The 18,744-nt window shown below is 39.5% G+C and overlaps 1 non-coding gene across 1 annotated transcript; it reads left to right on the top strand.

The window, feature by feature from the left end:
- The first annotated feature begins 7,740 nt into the window (after positions 1-7,740).
- Positions 7,741-7,842, top strand: LOC126009906 (U6 spliceosomal RNA). Its single transcript, XR_007496074.1, has one exon. It is a non-coding gene; the product is annotated as a U6 spliceosomal RNA (small nuclear RNA).
- Positions 7,843-18,744: the final 10,902 nt, after the last annotated feature.

Below are 18,744 nucleotides of genomic sequence, written 5' to 3'. Positions count from 1 at the left end.
CTGCCCTGCTGTGCCTTTCTTCACTCTGAGGACTTCAAGGGAAACTTCTCCTGCGCCAGTCTGCCTGTGTTTCTGAATCCCTCAAGGTCTCCTCAGAGGCCTAGGGAGCGCACCCCCAAAAAACTGTCAACTAGAGGCAGCAAAAGAGCAATCCGCTTCATGGCCGCACACTCTTTCTAAACAATGAACCCCACCACAAAATGCAGGAAAAACCACACTACAAGCGTGACAATGGGGAAACCTCGCAGGCAAGCACCATGCACAGAGAATGAAGATGAAAGCTCGGTTGACCCAATAAATTCCAACCACCTGATTAACCTCTCGAATAAGGAACTTAAAATAGCAATATGGAAGATGTTTGAAGAACTCAATAAAGCATAGATCGATCTGAACAGAACACAAAGACAAAAATCAGAAAACTCCAAACTGAAATAACAGATCTGAAAAACATGGTAGCTCAACTGAAAACATCAATGGATGGCCTCGCCAGCAGGGTATCAGCAGCTGAGGAAAGAATCGAAGTACTGGGGGATGTGATGCAGAAAAACTCAACACAACAGAAGAAATTGGAAAAGAACATTAAGACAAATGAACAGGCAATAAAAAAGTACTCAAGGAATGCGAACAGATGAAAATAGAAGTCTTTGATAAACTCCACAGAAACAACATAAGAATCATTGGAGTCCCAGAGACCCAGGTAGGAGATCTCCAGGAAGAATCAACTGTCAAAGACACCATCAAAGAGATACTCCCAGAGTTAAAGACTACATGCAATCAAATCCTGCATGCCCGAAGAGTACCAGCTAAAAGAGACCCAAAGAAAAACACCCCAAGAAACACCCTTGTTACAATGACAAATCCCACAGATAGACATAGAATACTGAAAGCAGCAAGATTAAAAAGGGAAATTACATTCAAAGGAGCTTCCCTAAGACTTACAGCAGACATGTCACAAGAAACTCTCAAGGCCAGAAGACAGTGGTCGGATATTGTGACAAGACTGAATGAAATGAATGCCTCACTGAGAATACTGCACCCAGCCCAACTCACAGTCAGGTTTGAAGGAAGGATACAAATCTTCATGGATAAACAACAGCTCAGAAACTTCACAGATGATAAACCAGCCTTAAAGGAAAAACTGACAGGTCTACTCTAAGACAAGAGAGACCAACAAACACAGCAAACTTATCTACAAAGATGACATTAAATCCTATGACAATCATCTCCCTCAATGTCAATGGACTAAATTCACCAATTAAAAGACACAGAGTGGCAAAATGGGTCAAAAAGGTGAATCCAACCTTCTGCTGCCTACAAGAAATACATCTGAATAGTCAGAACAAACATAGACTCAAAATCAAAGGTTGGAGGCAAATCATCCAAGCAAACAACACCCTCAAAGCTGGGGTGGCCATATTAATTTCTGATGACACCAACTTTATACTCAGAAAATTGGTAAGGAACAAAGATGGACACTATGTACTAATCAAGGGATATGTGCAACAGGAAAAAATCAGACTATTAAATATATATATGCATACAATGAAAGACCTGCAAATTATCTAATATAATTACTGACAAATCTAAAAGAAGAAATTAATAATAACACAATAATTGTGGGAGACCTCAACATGGCCCTATCAACACTTGATAGGTCAACCAGACTGAAACCCAACAAAAACATACTAGCCCTGAAAAGAGTTATGGAAGAAAGAGGACTAGTAGATATATACAGGACACTCCATCCCAAAAAACCTGGATACACATTCTTCTCCAATGTACATGGGTCATTCTCCAGGATATACTACATGCTGACACATAAAACATACCTCCGTAGTATCAAGAGGATAGAAATCTTGCAGGTTACCTTTGCTGACCACAAGGCTCTGAAATTAGATGTGAACTACAAAACTACATAGAAGAAAAACTTTAACAATTGGAAATTAAATATCCTGCTACTGAACAACCAGTGGGTCAAGATGAAATAAAAAATGAAATCAAAACTTTCCTGGAAACAAATGATAATGAAGACACAAACTGTCCTGAGAGGAAAATTTATAGCTCTACAAGCACACATCAGGAAGGAAGAGGGTGCATACTTGAATAACTTAATGATGCAGCTCAAAAAATTAGAAAATTACCAACAAAAGGAACCAAAAATAGGAAGACAGAAGGAAATAGCAAAGCTGAAATTGGAGCCAGAGATATAGCATGGAGGTAAGGTGTTTGCCTCTCATGAAGAATGTCAGTGGTTCAAATCTCAGTGTCCCATATGGTGCCTTGAGCCTGCCAGGAGCTATTTCTGAGTGTTGAGCCAGGAGTAACCCCTGAGCACAGCCGGGTGTGACCCAAAAACTAAAACAAAACAAAACAAAAACAAAGGTGAAAGCAGAACTCAATGAAGTGGAAAACCAAAAAACAATCCGAAAGATCAACAAAAGCAGAAGTTGGTTCTTTGAAAAAATAAACAAGATTGATTGACCACTGGCAAAACTCACAAAGTAAGAGAGAGAAAGAAATCTGATAACTCGTATTAGAAATAAAAAGGGGGAGATCACAACAGATATTACAGAGATTCAAAGGGTAATCAGAGACTACTTTGAGAAACTTTATGCTACTAAACATGAGAACCTAGAAGAAATGGAAAAATTCTTGGACACTTATAACCTTCCACAGTTAACTGAGGAGGATGTAGCATATCTAAACACCATCATCACTACTGAGGAAATTGAAACTGTAATCAAACATCTGCCCAAAATAAAAATCCCAGGCCCAGATGGCTTTCCTAATGAATTTTTTCAAATCTTTCAAGAGGAGCTACTACCAATCCTAGCCAGGCTCTTCCATTAAATTGAAAAAAAACGGGAACCCTCCCAAACAGTTTTATACAGATTTAGTGCGATCCCCTTAAAAATACCCATGATATTCTTCAAAGAAGTGGATCAAACACTTATAAAGTTTATCTGGAACAATAAACACCCTTGAATAGCGAGAGCACTCCTAGGGAAAAGGAAAATGGGAAGTATTACTTTCCCCAACTTTAAACTGTACTACAAAGCAATAGTTATCAAAAGAGCATGATATTGGAATAAAGACAGACCCTCAGATCAGTGGAATAGGCTTGAGTTCTCAGACTATGTTCCCCAGACATACAATCACCTAATCTTTGACAAAGGAGCAAGAAATCCTAAGTGGAGCAGGGAAAACCTCTTCAAAGGTGGTGCTGGCAGAACTGGTTAGCCACTTGCAAAAAAGCGAACATAGACCCCAGTTAACATCATGTACGAAGGTAAAATCCAAATGGATTAAAGACCTTGATATAAAACCTGATACCATAAAGTATATAGAACAGCACATCGGTAAAACACTCCATGATATTGAGACTAAAGGCATCTTCAAGGAGGAAACTGTACTTTCCAAACAACTGGAAGCAGAGATCAACAGATGGGAATACATTAAGCTGAGAAGCTTCTGCACCTCAAAAGAAATAATGCCTAGGATACAAGAGTCACCTACTGGGTGGGAGAAACCATTCACCCATCACCCATCAGATAAGGGGCTAATATCCAAAATATACAGGGCACTGACAGAACTTTACAAGAAAAATACATCTAATCCCATCAAAAAATGGGGAGAACAAATGAACAGATGCTTTGATAAAAGAGAAATACAGATGGCCAAAAGGCACATGAAAAAAATGCTCCCATCATGTTTGTAATCACAGTCATTAAATAAAGATAATTGAAAAAAGAAAAAAGAAAAAATGCTCCTCATCACTAATCATCAGGGAGATGGAAATTAAAACAATGATGAGATACCACCTCACACCACTGAGATTGACGCACATCACAAAGAATGAGAACTATCAGTGCTGGCGGGGATGTGGAGAGAAAGGAACTCTTATCCACTGCTGGTGGAAATGCCTTCTTGTCCAACCTCTATGGAAAGCGATATGGAGATTCCTCCAAAATCTGGAACTTGAGCTCCCATTCGACCCAGCTACTCCTCTCCTATGGATATACCCTAAGAAAACAAGAACACAATACAAAAACCCCTTCCTCACACCTATATTTATTGCATCACTATTCACAATAGCCAGGTTCTGGAAACAACCAAAATGCCCTTCAACAGACGAATGGCTAAAGAAACAGTGGTACATATACACAATGGAATATTATGCAGCCATCAGGAGAGATGAAGTCATGAAATTTTCCTATACATGTATGTACATGGAATTTATCATGCTGAGTGAAATAAGTCAGAAGGAGAGAGAGAGAGAGAGATGCAGAATAGTCTCACTCATCTATGGGTTTTAAGAAAAATAAAAGTAATTTTTGCAACAATCCTCAGAGACAAATGAGAAGAGGGCTGGAACTTCCAGCTCACTTCATGAAGCTCACTACAAAGAGTGGTGAGTGCAGTTATAGAAATAACTACACAGAGAACTACCATAATCATGTGAATGAATGAGAGAAATGGAAAGCCTGTCTGGAGTATAGGTGAGGATGGGGTGGGATGGAGGGAGATTTGGGACATTGGTGGTGGGAATATTGCACTGGGTGTCTTTACATGACTGAAACCTAATCACAATCATATATGTAATCAAGATGTTTAAATAAAGAAAAAAAGTTTCAAAAAAATAAAGAAGTTGGGGCCGGGAAGGTGGCACTACAGGTAAGGTGTCTGCCTTACAAGCGCTAGCGTAGGACGGACCTTGGTTCGATCCCCCGGCATTCCATATGGTCTCCCCAAGCCAGGGGCGATTTCTGAGCTCATAGCCAGGAGTAACCCCTGAGCGTCAAATGGGTGTGGCCCAAAAACCAAAAATAAATAAATAAATAAATAAATAAAAATAAAAAAAATAAAGAAGTTGCTTGGTGCAATATCTAGAAAATCTTCCAAGGGGTCTGGTTTGGCAGGCATCCCTTTTGCTTCCCCTCTTAAAAAAAAAAAAAAAAAAAAAGGAAGTAGGGGAAATTCCTGTCTTTTCAATGTTTTGGAAGAACCTAAGGATCAATGTAGTAATTCTTTTCTGAATGCTTGATAGAATTCAGCTGTAAAACCATCTAGTCCTGGACTTTTATTTTGTGGAATTTTATTAATTACTTTTTAATTTACTTAGATGTGATTGGCCTTTTTAGGCTTTCTACTTCCTCCTTATTAACTCTCCAGGGATATTTATCCAGGAATCTGTCCATTTCTTCTAGGTTGCCTAACTTACTTGAGTACAGTTGTTCGTAATAAACTTTCACAATATCTTGGATTTTTTGAAGTTCTATTGTAATCTCTCCCCTTTCATTGGTAATCTGGTGTAATTGGGAGTTTTCATTTTTTCCTTGTGATTCTTTCCAGTAGTTTGTCTATCTTGTTTATTCTTTAAAAAAAAAAGGAGCTCCTGATCTTATTGATTCTTTGTATCATTTTCTTTGTTCCTTTGTTGTTCATTTTAGTTCTAGTTTTTATTATTTCTTGTCTACTACTTGTGCTTGGGTTTCCTTGCTGCTGGTATTCCAGATAGTTAAGGTGTCCCATTAAGATGTTGATTTTGTCATTTTCCTTTTTCCTAACATAAGCTGGTACTACTATAAGTTTCTCCCTATTTACTGCTTTTGCTATGTCCCATAGATTTTTGGCAATTTGTTTTTTCACTGTCATTCATCTCGAGGAATCTTTTCATTTCTTCCACGATTTCCTTTCTGATACAGCTGTTATTGTGCAGCATGTTTTGTTTTCAGATGTTAAATTTTCTCTGCATCCTTTTATAGTCAATCTTAATCTCTACTACATTGTGGTCTGATAGTGTGCTTGGTATAATTATTATAGTTGTGATTTTATGTAAGTTAGTTTTATCTCCTACGGCATGGTCTATTCTAGAAAAGGCTTCATGTGCACTTGAGAAGAATGTGTTTCCTATTTTCTGAGGATGAACGTCACTGTATAAGTCCTTTCTTTCTGTCTTTTTCTGTCTTCTTTCTTTCTTTCTTTCTTCCTTCTTTTCCTTCCTTCCTTCCTTCCTTCCTTCCTTCCTTCCTTCCTTCCTTCCTTCCTTCCTTCCTTCCTTCCTTTCTTTCTTTCTTTCTTTCTTTCTTTCTTTCTTTCTTTCTTTCTTTCTTTCTTTCTTTCTTTCTTTCTTTCTTTCTTTCTTTCTTTCTTTCTTTCTTTCTTTCTTTCTTTCTTTCTTTCTTTCTTTCTATCTTCTTTCTCTCTTTCTTTTTAGCAGAGCCATAGAACATGAATTATTTTGTTCAGCCTCATATTTCTATAGCTTCCTACACATTGAGTAAAAATAAGTAGAGGGTACTAGGGTCAAAGCGGTCTCATGAGCATTGAGAGGAAATAAAAAATGATCAGACCTAAATACCCAATCCAAAGTAAACAACAATAGAATCAACAGAACCGCACTACAACAAGCTATACACAAAAAAAGACTTGTTATACTAGTAGTCCAGGGGCTAAGAGTAGAGGTACAAAATATATGCTGGGAACAGTGGTGGAGGGAGGTCAACACGGGAGGGTGGGAATTGCCCTAATTCACTATCATTATGTACCTTAAATATAACTGTGAAAGATTTGTAATTCATATTGATCTCAATAAAAAAAATTTAGAGGCCAGAGCAGTGGCACAGTGGTAGGGTGTTTGCCTTGCACATGACTAACCTGTGCAAAGGATACTAAAGGACAGACAGTGGTTCGATCCCCTAACATCCCATAGAGTCCCCCAAGCCTAGAGCAATTTCTGAGCGCATAGCCAGGAGTAACCCTTCGACATCACCAGGTGTTGTGCAAAAAATAAATAAATAAAAAATAAAACAATTTTTAAATGTGGTGAGATTTGTGACTTTAACAAGTCACAATTATTTTTTAATTTGGGGAGCACACTTAGTGTTGTTCAAGGGTCTCTCCTAGTAGTGTTCAGGGTAAAATATGTGATGTCCAGAATCAAACTAAAGTCAACAGTGTGCAAAGTAAGTTCCTTATCTCTTTTTCTATTTATTCAGCCCAGAGTTACACATTCTTAAGTAAAAAATTTTTGAAATAAAATTCCTTTTCTTATAGGAGATCATAATGTAATCTTTTTCATATTTGAGGTTAAAAATCAATAAATTTTAAGTGGTTTATATCTTAATAAATACCACAACTCTGATTCTACCACCAGCTGTGAAGAGACCTGGTCTCTGAGCCTAGTGTACTATGAAATATTTTAGAAAAGAAAGCAGAGAACATAACCTTTGACTTCACTGAAAATTCTTACATTGAAAATTTGGCTGTGATTTAGGAAAAGGCAGTAAGGAATCATCACAGGGGTTCTGACTATGTTCACATTTATGAGAGGTTGTTAGTCATATAAACCTTCTGAGGGCTGTAAGTCACATCGTAGATACCAAAGTGAAGATCCGTAGGGAACAGAAGTCTATTTTGACAACACAATAAAAAATGAAATAAGAAAAGTCTTGAAATGCTGTTTTTTGTTAAGAATTAGAAGACAGAGAAGAAATACAAAATAGGATAGCAGTGATATCTACTTCCTTCATTTCATCTGAGAGCTTTTCTGTTTTAATTTTGTTTGGGGAATTTCCAGTCTAAAATCTCTTCATCAAATCCATAGGAAAATACCATGAAATTATTCTTAGTAGACTAAGAATAAGATAATTAGGGAAGTGAAGGAATATATTCCCTCATGTGAATGCACTGTTAGAATTTATATAAAACTCAGAATCATAAATATAAGAAACTCAATGCTTGCTTTAGCAGCACATATAATACAGTTGGGCCATTACAGAGATGAAAGCATGGTTTCTGTGTAAGGAGGACATGACAAATCATGAAGCATCCTATTTGTAGCCTTAATATGGTAAGAACTTAGAAGCAGAGAGACATAGTTAGTGGGAGTGTACTAAAACTGAGGTATCCCACATAAAATGCAAATAAGTACCAAAACATTCTAAGCAGATGACTCCTCAAAATAAAACAAAACAATCAGTGTAGCTTATATCTGGGACAAAAGAATCATGTTATCAGGCTTTGTAATATCAAGAAGCTTTCAAATTAAGAAATGTAAAATCATCTTCAAAAGAAACTATTTTAGTAGTTACATAGAAGCACTGAAAAGAAGAAAGAGGAGGCCAGAGCGATAGCACAGTGGTAGGGTGTTTGCCTTGCATGCAGCTGACTCAATCCTCGTGTTCCATATGGTCTCCAAGCCAGGAGTGATTTCTTAGTGTATATCAGGGAATAACCTTAAGCATCACCAGGTGTGGCCCAAATCCTCACCCCGAAGAAGAAGGAGAAAGAAGAATAGAAGAAGGAGGAGGAGGAGGAGGAGGAGGATGAGGAAGAAGAAGGAGGAGGAGGAGGAGGAGGAGGAGAAGGAGAAGGAGAAGAAGAAGAAGAAGAAGAAGAAGAAGAAGAAGAAGAAGAAGAAGAAGAAGAAGAAGAAGAAGAAGAAGAAGAAGAAGAAGAAGAAGAAGAAGAAGAAGAAGAAGAAGAAGAAGAAGAAGAAGAAGAAGAAGAAGAAGAAGAAGAAGAAGAAGAAGAAGAAGAAGAAGAAGAAAAGAGGAACATCATATAGCTTAAAGTTTTTTCTACTGGCTATACCACAACAACCACTTCTGGTTAAAAGTAAATTTAAAGAAGCATATATGTTATGCAGCTGTAAGGAGAGGTGAAATGAAATTTTCCTATATATGAATGGACATGGAAATTATGCTGGGTTAAATAAGTCAGAGATAGGTAGGTAGGTAGATAGATAGATAGATAGATAGATAGATAGATAGATAGATAGATAGATAGATAGATAGATAGATAGACAGACAGACAGACAGACAGACAGACAGGTAGGTAGGTAGGTAGGTAGATAGATAGATAGATAGATAGATAGATAGATAGATAGATAGATAGATAGATAGATAGATAGATAGATAGATAGATAGATAGATAGATAGATAGATGATAGATAGATAGATAGATAATAGATAGATAGATAGATAGATAGATAGATAGATAGATAGATAGATAGATAGATAGAGACAGAATAGTCTCACTTATCTATGGGTTTTAAGAAAAATAAAAGACATTATTGTCATAATGCCCAGAGATAAGGGCCAGAAGGACCAACTCGCAAAATGAAGCTCACCTCAAGGAGGAGAGAGTGCAGTTAGAACACTAACAACTACCATGACAATGTTAATGAGTGAGAGAAGTAGAATGCCTGTCTTGAATACAGGCAGGAGTTGTGGGTGGAGGGGTATAGGGAGCATTGGTGGTGGGAATGTTGCACTGGTGAAGGGGGGGATGATCTTTTTTGTGACTATAACCCAACTACAGTCATGTTTGTAATCACGGTGTTTAAATAATGATTAAAAAACAAACAACAGCAAAGCAAATATACAGGGCCAAAGTGGTAGGGCATTTGCGTTGCACGTGGCTAATCTAGGATGGACTGCGGTTTGATCCCCCATTGTCCCAAACCAGGAGTAATTTCTGAGTGCATAGCCACATAGCCAGGAGTAACCCTGAGCATCACTAGGTGTGGTCCCAAAACAAAACAAAAACAAACAAAAAAGCACATATATACAGCAAACTTCCTAAGTATCTCTTGTTTTTAAATAGTTGCTTAAAATTTAAAGATAAAAATATTTCTTAACATACTAGACTATTCAAAAATATCAAGAATGAACAAAAAAATGGAGCTATGAATATATTTGCATAGAAGATACTCTTAACAGGAAGTATTCCTTCTCAGTGATGTTAAGCAAACCTAACCTTCATATAAACTATATAACTTGAGACACAATTGACTTTTCTCTCCTCGAGTTATTTTCTAATTCTTTATATATTTTAGGTATTTAGATCATCCAATATGGTCAAGTGAACTTCCATTTACTCCCTATCTGCCTGGCCAAATCCTACTCTGGATTTAAAACCCAGGTCAAGTATTTCCTTCTCCAGTTGATTTTCTAGGACCCATCACTCAACTCTAATCTCCCTAATTGTCCTTCAGTGTACATCATTAGGATAAGAACACTTCAATTTCTACCCTTGACATGGCAGATAAATGATTCATTGTGTGTGGGTCTTGCTAGGTTGCAATCTTTTTTGAGACAAGCATTCTATCTTAAGCATCCCCCACCCCATCAGTGTACCCTGTAGACAGACTCAGCACAGTGTCTTATACAGTTGTAAATCCTAGAAGCTTATAAAACTCCATGCTCTACTTCCAATATGTCATGTCTCCTTTGTTCCACAAAGTTAGATAACTTGAATCTCTCTTTGTTTCACAAAGTTGGATAAATTATATCTAATCAGACAAATATTTGTTACTATTGACGAATAAAAGCATTCATAATTGTTGAATGTGAATGTGTGAATGAATGAATATTTTAACCCTATATTCCAACTATAAATTACAGTGAACACCAAATACATAAAAAATTGTAACAAAGTTTTTTTATTAACAACTTTTATTAAAATTTGCTCTCAAAATGATAACATAAATTTTGGGGGTGATTTTCCAAAACAGAACACATGTGTTAGCCTAGAAAAAGAATGTGTCTGTGATCACAGGTGGACATCAACTTGAGAATTTTCAGATACTTCACAGATCACTGGTTTTTAAGTGTACAGGAAGTCAACAATAAAAGGTACTCCAAGTACAACAATAATACTATCAGATAAGATGAAAAAAAAAACATTGCTAATCTTCATTCATTCGTTCATAATGTTAAGCTACATACATTTGGGGCCAGAGAGATAGCACAGCGGTAAGGCGTTTGCCTTAGATGCAGAAGGACAGTGGTTCAAATCCCGGCATTCCATATGGCCCCCTGAGCCTGCCAGGAGTGATTTCTGAGCATAGAGCCAAGAATAATCCCTGAGCGCTGCTGGGTGTGTCCCAAAAACAAAAACAAACAAACAAACAAAAAGCTACATACATTTACTGAATTTCTCCCTAGGACAGGTGAGGCTCTGTGACAGCTGTTAGGGTAATGAAGATGATCACAAACACTAGCACTTCATGACTTCAGAAACTAGAGGAAATTTACATCAATAGAACCATCTTTATTCTGTATGGTAAATGCAACTTTCACAAATGAAGGCTATAAAAGCAAATATAGACTTAATTACCCTGGAAAATTCTCTTACTTTCTAAATAATCAGAGCTCAATGTAAGAGTATGAATGTAAAAGATATCTGAGCTGGCCACTGTCTTGATTGAAAATCTGATTGCAGTAACATAATATGAAACAAGAATGAGAAGGTTATAAATTATTATGTATATTAGTATTGTACATAGGATGAAACCTGGGAGATCATAACTGTGCTCCTACATGCTGTGAGATTTTATCTGCACAATGTAGGAACTAGTCTCTTTTTCCTGATTTTCCAGAGAGCATGGTTTTAAGGTTAAGGTGAAATATATTCTCTCTAGAAAAAGAAGTAATTATAAATCTTTCTGTCTTTTTTTAAAACGATGTATTGGTTAGTTGGTTTGCTCTTCTGAGAGATCATACTTGGCAAAATTCAGTGACTAAGCCTGGCTCAGTGCTAGGCAATCATTCCTAGAAGGACTCAGTGAACAGTGTGGTGATGTAGATGAACAAAGCATCTTCATGCAAAGCATGTTCCTCAGACTGTTGAGCTATCTCTCCACTCTCTTGTCTTTTGCCACCGAAAATAATTTCTGTAACAGATATTGAAGTAAAATAGTTTTAATAAGAGAAGCACTGATTAAAAGGAAGGTAAAAGTAAAGTAATGCACAATGTAAAAATATAACATGCTTTTATTAATATGTTCTTAGGTTCCACCTTTTTTACCCCAAACAAAGAATATCCCTGGTTCCATTATATCTATTTGTTTATGACTTGGTTTTACCCCAAAAGAGTGATTGTCTTACATGTACACTTGGGTGATACTGCCTCAAGACAGTCTGAGTTTTCTGTACTTACTCTGTCTTCACTCCTCTCATGTGGGTATGGTCTCTACTTAATAAAAATGACTATTCTGGCAGGCATCTCACTCTTAATACGAGGAAGAAGATCGCAAGTCTACACATGTTTCATCCTTAGCTGATTTTGATTATTTTCTGTTTGACTCTGCTTTAGACTCATTCACCTAAGGTTGGAGAAATGGTACATGGGGTAGTTTTACAATATTTTAATGACTCCAGAATGTAATGGGTAGGAAATTGCTTCAGTAGTTTCCAAGATGCCTGAGCCTAGGGTTCTATGTAAGGAAGAATCCTGAGATGTCCTGTACATTCAACTCTCGGGGTCTTCATTCTGAATTTTAGTAGGCCTAATATTTCTGCTATGTTGCCCCTGGAGTGGTCAAACCTACAGGTTTGGGATGATTTAGACATAGATTAGAGCCTTAGTCGGGTCTAAAAGTTGGGTTGCTAATCTTACATCTTAAATTTAAGGTTTCAGGTCTAGATAATTCCTTTTTTTTTTTTTTGTTTTTGGGCCACACCCGTTTGACGCTCAGGGGTTACTCCTGGCTATGAGCTCAGAAATCGCCCCTGGCTTGGGGAGACCATATGGGATGCCGGGGGATCGAACCTCGGTCCGTCCTACGCTAGCGCTTGTAAGGCAGACACCTTACCTCTAGCGCCACCTTCCCGGCCCCGATAATTCCTTCTTAAAGTAATTCTTTGTCTCATGGATTCTGAAAATTCATTGCCAAACCCCACCCACAATCTCTTACTTTATTGGGATTTTCCTTTAATAGTCAGAAGATATAAACAAAGACTTCTGAAGCTTCTAGGCAGCCCGGTAATAATGCAGATATTCTTTGAAAGGAAAGGAAGGAAAAAACTTGAGATTCTGCATTTCCAATAATTTACAATGTGATGCTAATACTGCTGATCCCCAAGCCAGTCTTAGGAGCAAGAATACAGAAAACTCGGTATTCATTTTCAAAGACTAATGGACCTGTACACAAACCCCAAATGTATCACTTATTATTTGTATAGATCTTGCTGAATTACTTTCGCTTTCTGAGCTTCAATTTACAACATTAGTGAAGAGGTAATAAAGTACACATATTTAGGTTGCTGAGAATCAAATGAGATTATTTAAAATAGTCACTGAAAATCATAATGGTATTTATTATTCAGAGATTTTTATGTTTTCTTCAAATACACTGGAAAATTACCAAGAAAAAATACCTTTAACACTCAGAATTTGACTTACTTTTTGATCTGTATTCTGTTATGTGGGCCCATTGTCTGAGATTTCCTTTTTAGTCCCAACACCTCTCCAAGTAATCTAAGATGCTATTCCTGAACTAAATGACTTGTTTATCTAGATTATTAATGAACTTGTTAAGTGAGGCTGTAGGGGAAAGCCAGAAGCATCATCCTCCTTGCCTCCCAATAAATCACCACCCTGAGCTGAGTCGATTGCTGCCACTTGTCAGTTCCTATCATCCTACTCATCTCAATGAATCAGAATAAATTTCATGATTAAGCTTTCATGAGATTCTACAGTAAACATTCTCTAAATCTCAAGGTCTAATAGTTCAACTGCACTTGTTCATTGTATTCACATTTTCCAGTATTATTACAAAGAAAAAGATACTGAAATTCTTTATAGGAGAAGATTTTTTTCTTCAGACACCCCCATGGTTAATTCCTTATAAAGCTGTTATCTCTTCACTGAGGAGCAGCTAGCTTTCACCCTCAAATCTCTACCTAGCAGATGACCAGCTGGCTGTGTATATAATGTATGACTTTTACATCAGTAATAAATCTGTTGGCCATGTACATGACAGCCTGCTCAAGGCTCCTTTCACCTGCATATTCATGTTGGAACCAGGCTGGCTTTCCTCATCTTCCTTGTAACACAAGCAACAAACTCCTCCACATACATACAGTCTTTGACTGCAAGAGACACAAGATGACATTTCTGGTTTTGTAGTCAAGAACTGGACAGTACCGACTGATGAAGGATCTGAAGTAGGTTAATAAGATGACTGAGGACATCTATCCAGTAGTCCCTAACACTTTTACTGTGCTTTCTCTCTTAAGGCCAAAGAGGACAGTCTATATTGTCCAGGTCCTAAAGGATGCATTCTTCTGCCTCCCACTGGCTATGTGCTCCCAGTCAAGCTTTTTATTCCGAGTGCATGGATCCTGATGAGGACTATAGTGAATAGCTAATATGGACTAAGTTGCCACAGAAACCCAAGAAACCCTCACAATATTTGAGGAGCCCTCCATGAGGACCTTGGAGAATTATGGGATGAAAATTCTTATATAATCCTCCTCCAATATGTTGATGAATTATTGTCTGAAGAGGATGTGAGCCCTCCTACAGACCTTGCAGAACAAAGATTATAAGGTGTCAGTGAAAAAGGCTCAGCTCTGCCAGGAGAAAGCTTTCTACCTTGGCCATAAGCTGCCTGGAGTTGTGAAAATGCTATCCTCTTTCCAGAAAGCTGTCATCACACAGTACCCTATTCCCACATCCTCCAGACAGATGAGAGAATTCCTGGGGGACAATGGGGGTATTGCTGGCTCTGGAATCCCTGGTTCATGGCACATGCCCTAAATAACTTGACAAAAAGAATAGTCTTCAGAAGCCTCCAGGTGGCCCTTTGAAAGGCCCTGACACTGGCTATTCCCAATGTGACAAAGCCCTTCCAACTCTATTTGGATGAGAAACTGGGGCTTATGAAGAGAGTCTTAACCCTAACACTGGGACCCTGGCAGCAACTGGTTGCTTATCTAAACAGAAACCTGAATCCAGTGCTACTGGGTACCTATGCATAGTAGTATCTTTGGCAGTGCTGGTCCAAGATACAGAAAAACTCACACTGGGGCAGCGAGTGAGGCTCATACTCACCCTACAATTAAGGGAGCCATGAGAACCCCACCAATTAGATGAATAAGCAATACTAGAATCACTGGGCCCCAGTTTCTACTACTGAATGAGTCCCGCGTCACCATAGCACCCCCAACAGTGCTCTGTGCTGAATCTTGCGATGTTGCTTCCAGACTGACTGAAAGAACAACCCCACAACTATGGAAAAGATATTGGATCACCTGACAGGACTGAGAGATGACCTGAAAGACCCCCCACACCCCAATTTAGAAACTACTTACTTCATTGATGGAGGCAGCTAAGTGAAAAACAGTGAGTGGTAGACAACAAAAGCATCCTCTGGAAAGCAGCCCTACCAAAATCACCTCTACCCAGTGGGCCAAATTGGTGGCCCTGATGTAGACCTTACACCTGGGAGAGGGAAGAGAAGCAACATCTACACTGATTGCCAGTATGTATTTGCAACATTCATGTTCACAGGGCCATTTATAAGAGATGGGGCTTTTGACTGCCTAAGGAAAAGAAATTTGAATCAAGCAGGAGATTTTAGATGTTCTTCAGGTCATGTGGGAATCAAAAGCTGTACCAGTGATTCACTGCCCAGGACATCAGAAAGGAGAAAACTGGGTCTTAGCTGGAAACCAGCTGCAAAACTGGCTGACCAAGTAGCTGCCAGAGAGACACCAAAGAAGCCCTCCTGACCTTGCCCAAGCCCATGTGCTGGAAAACTCTTACTATAATATAGAAGATGAGAACTATTTTAACTAAAAGGGGAAGTTGAGGGAGGATGACTGGGTTCAGGACTTAGAGGAAAGGATAGTTTGCCCTGAAGCCTGGGGACCTGTTAATCAGACAGGTGCAGCTGCACCCACCTGGGGAGTAGAAAGGTGAAGAAACTCCTAAAGGGACAGTCTGTGAAGTTAACCTCCCAGAACATTCCTGATGCCCACCCCCTGACCCCGTGAGCACTTCCCAGGTCTGGCCTTTCTTTATTCTGCATTCACTTTCCTACAAACAACACATCTAGCAGCCTCGTTCCACAAGCTTTCCCACCCTCTCTATGACATATGGGGGTGGAGCGATGGCACAGCGGTAGGGTGTTTGCCTTGCACACGGCTGACCTGGAATGGACCTCGGTTCTACCCATGGCGTCCCATATGATCCCCCAAACAAGGAGCCATTTCTGAGCACATAGCCAGGAGTAGCCCCTGAATGTCACCTTTATTTATTTTGGGTGTGGCCCAAAATAATAATAATAATAATAATAATAATAATAATAATAATAATAATAATAATTCCTTCATCTTTCTACTTCCCAGGTGGGTGCAGATGTTTAGCTCCCCCGGCCTTTGGGGCAAAATGGTCCCCACCTTTACATACCGCACCTAGCTATTTTCCCCTAACTTCCCCTTTTTATTAATATAGTATCATCCTCCATGGTATAGTCAAGTTTCTCTGGAAGCATGGGTGCAGGCAAGGAGGTCAGAAAGGCTTCAAAAGTCTCTCTGGCAGCTGCTTTGGCATCAGTTTCCAGCTGCAACTGGACCTTCTCTTTTCTGAATCACTGCCAAAGCCTTTGGCTCCCACACAGCATGAAAAAGGTATAAAATCTCCCGCTTGTTTCGAATTTCTTTCCTTTAGGCAATCAGAACCTCCCTCTCCTTATAAATGGCCCCATGAATATGAATGGTGGCAAATGCACATTGATTATCTCTATAGATATTGATTCTCTTCTCTCTTCCCACATGTAAGGCCTGTGTCAGAGCCTAGTGAAAGAGACTTGCTGGGGTGGAGATGCCTTTCGGGAGGTCTGCTTTCCAGACAACGCCATTGTGGCCCACTAATGCTTCCCCTGCACACCTCTCACTTTCCTCTATGTAGCAGCTTCTGTTAGTGAAATAAGTGGCTTCAGCAACTGGATTGTCCTTTAGGTCATCTCTTAGCCCTGTCATATGTGATCCAATACTCTTCACATTTGTGGGGGTATTCCTTCAGTTGCAGGGAACAAGGTTGCAGGGTTCATCAGAGCAGGGGGTTATATTGATGCAGGGCTCATTTAGAAGGAGAGAATGGTCCTGGCGATTCTGACATTACTGATCCATCTACTCTGGGATAGGGTTCTCAGTACTCCCTTTATTGCATGGTTGGGAGCGAGCACCACCTATTGCAGCAGGATGAGTTTTTCTGCAACTTGAACCAGTGCTGCCAAGACTGCTACTATGCATAGGCATGGTAGGAACCCAGTGACAACTGGGTTTAGTTTTTTTCTTAGGTATGCATCTGTTTTTTGCCAGGGTCAGAATTCTTTTCTCAAGCCCCGATTTCTCATCCACATATAGTTGGGAATGGCTTTGTCACATCAGGAATAGCTAGTGGTGGGGCCTTCAAAAGAGCCACCTAGAGGCTCCGGAGTGTTTGTTACTACTGGGAGCCCCAGGCAAAGATTGTTCCTTTGGCGGGGGGGGGGGGGGGGTCACACCCGGCAGCGCTCTGGGTTACTCCTGGCTCTACGCTCAGAAATCGCTCCTGGCAGGCTCAGGGGGTCCCCATATGGAATGCTGGGATTTGAACCATCGTCCTTCTACATGCAAGGCAAATGCCCTACCTACATGCTATCTCTCCTGTCCAAAGTTTGTCCATTTTTGTTATGATATATAGGTGCTGTTCCACTTCAGTGAACTGGGGAATTCAGAGTCAGCAATACCCCACTGTCCCCAGGCATTCTCCCACCTGTTTGGTGGATATGGAAGTGGGATATCATGTGGTGACAGCTTTCTGGGAAGCAGACAGGGTTAAAACACCTCCATACAGGTCATAGCCTAGGTAGGAAGCATTCTTCTGGCAAATCTGAGCCACCTTTGCTAACACCTTATAATCTCTGTCCTGTAAAGTCTGTAGAAAGGTTCACATGCCCTCCAGGTTTTTGGCTATTAGTAAGTCTTTGACAATCTGAAGGAGTGTTACATAAGAATGTCTCACCTATAATTCCTAAGTTCCTCATGGAGGGCTTCCCCAAATACTGTGGGGGAGTTCTTGAACTACTGTGGCAATTGTGTTCAGGTTAGCTGTCCACTATTATCATCAGGATCCACCCACTCAAAGGCAAAAATTGTCTGGGAGAAATTAGCCAGTGGAATGCAAAAGAATGCAACATTTAAATCCTTTTGGGCCCCAACTGGAAAGCAAGGTGTAGGGATTGGGGACCACTGGGTGAATAAATTCAGTTTCCTTACTAGCCTCTTGCAGAGCCCATAATTGTCTATACTGTCATGTTTCCTTGACAGGTATCAGGGGTATGTTCCAGGGTTATTGGCATGGGACCAAGACCCCTGCATCCCAGAGGCATTCAATATGTTTCCTTATTCTTTTCTTTGCCTCCAATGGGATGAGATATTAGTATACCCAGATGGGGAATGCAGAGGGCTTTAGTTTCACCACCACCAGAGACCAACTTGCCAGCCCCAGTGGTCAGCCCTCAGCCCAGTCCTCAGGAAACTCCCTCAATAAATGGCAAGGAATAATTTGGGTTTCTTCGAGGCAGCAGATCAAAAATTAAGTGCTCATATGCTGCTGCCAGTATTACCTTGGCCACTAGCATTTCTCCAAATTACTTTTATATCAGTTACTGAGAACTGGATCCCAGCCTGAAGTTTATGCATGAGGCCTCTCCCTAATAAACTATAGGGAGTTGTTGGGAGCCTGATTTCAGGAGTCAGTTACCTGACTCATTGCCAGATCCAACTTGCAGTGCATGGTCCACTCATGTAGCTCAGTCCCATTAACTCCTTGCATCAATATTGTTTCTGCTGAATTCTGGTCTCTGTATTTCTGTAGGTATGTAAACTGGACACAAGTGTTGGCCAGAAATTCCACTGGCCACCCATCCACAGGGATGGGTACTTTATTTAGATTTGCAGAGGG

Source organism: Suncus etruscus, chromosome 5 (genome assembly GCF_024139225.1).
Source record: "Suncus etruscus isolate mSunEtr1 chromosome 5, mSunEtr1.pri.cur, whole genome shotgun sequence".
Classification (NCBI taxonomy): Eukaryota; Metazoa; Chordata; class Mammalia; order Eulipotyphla; family Soricidae; genus Suncus; species Suncus etruscus.
The sequence above is the reverse complement of the archived record's forward strand: the minus strand, read 5'-3'. Positions and strand labels throughout refer to the sequence as shown.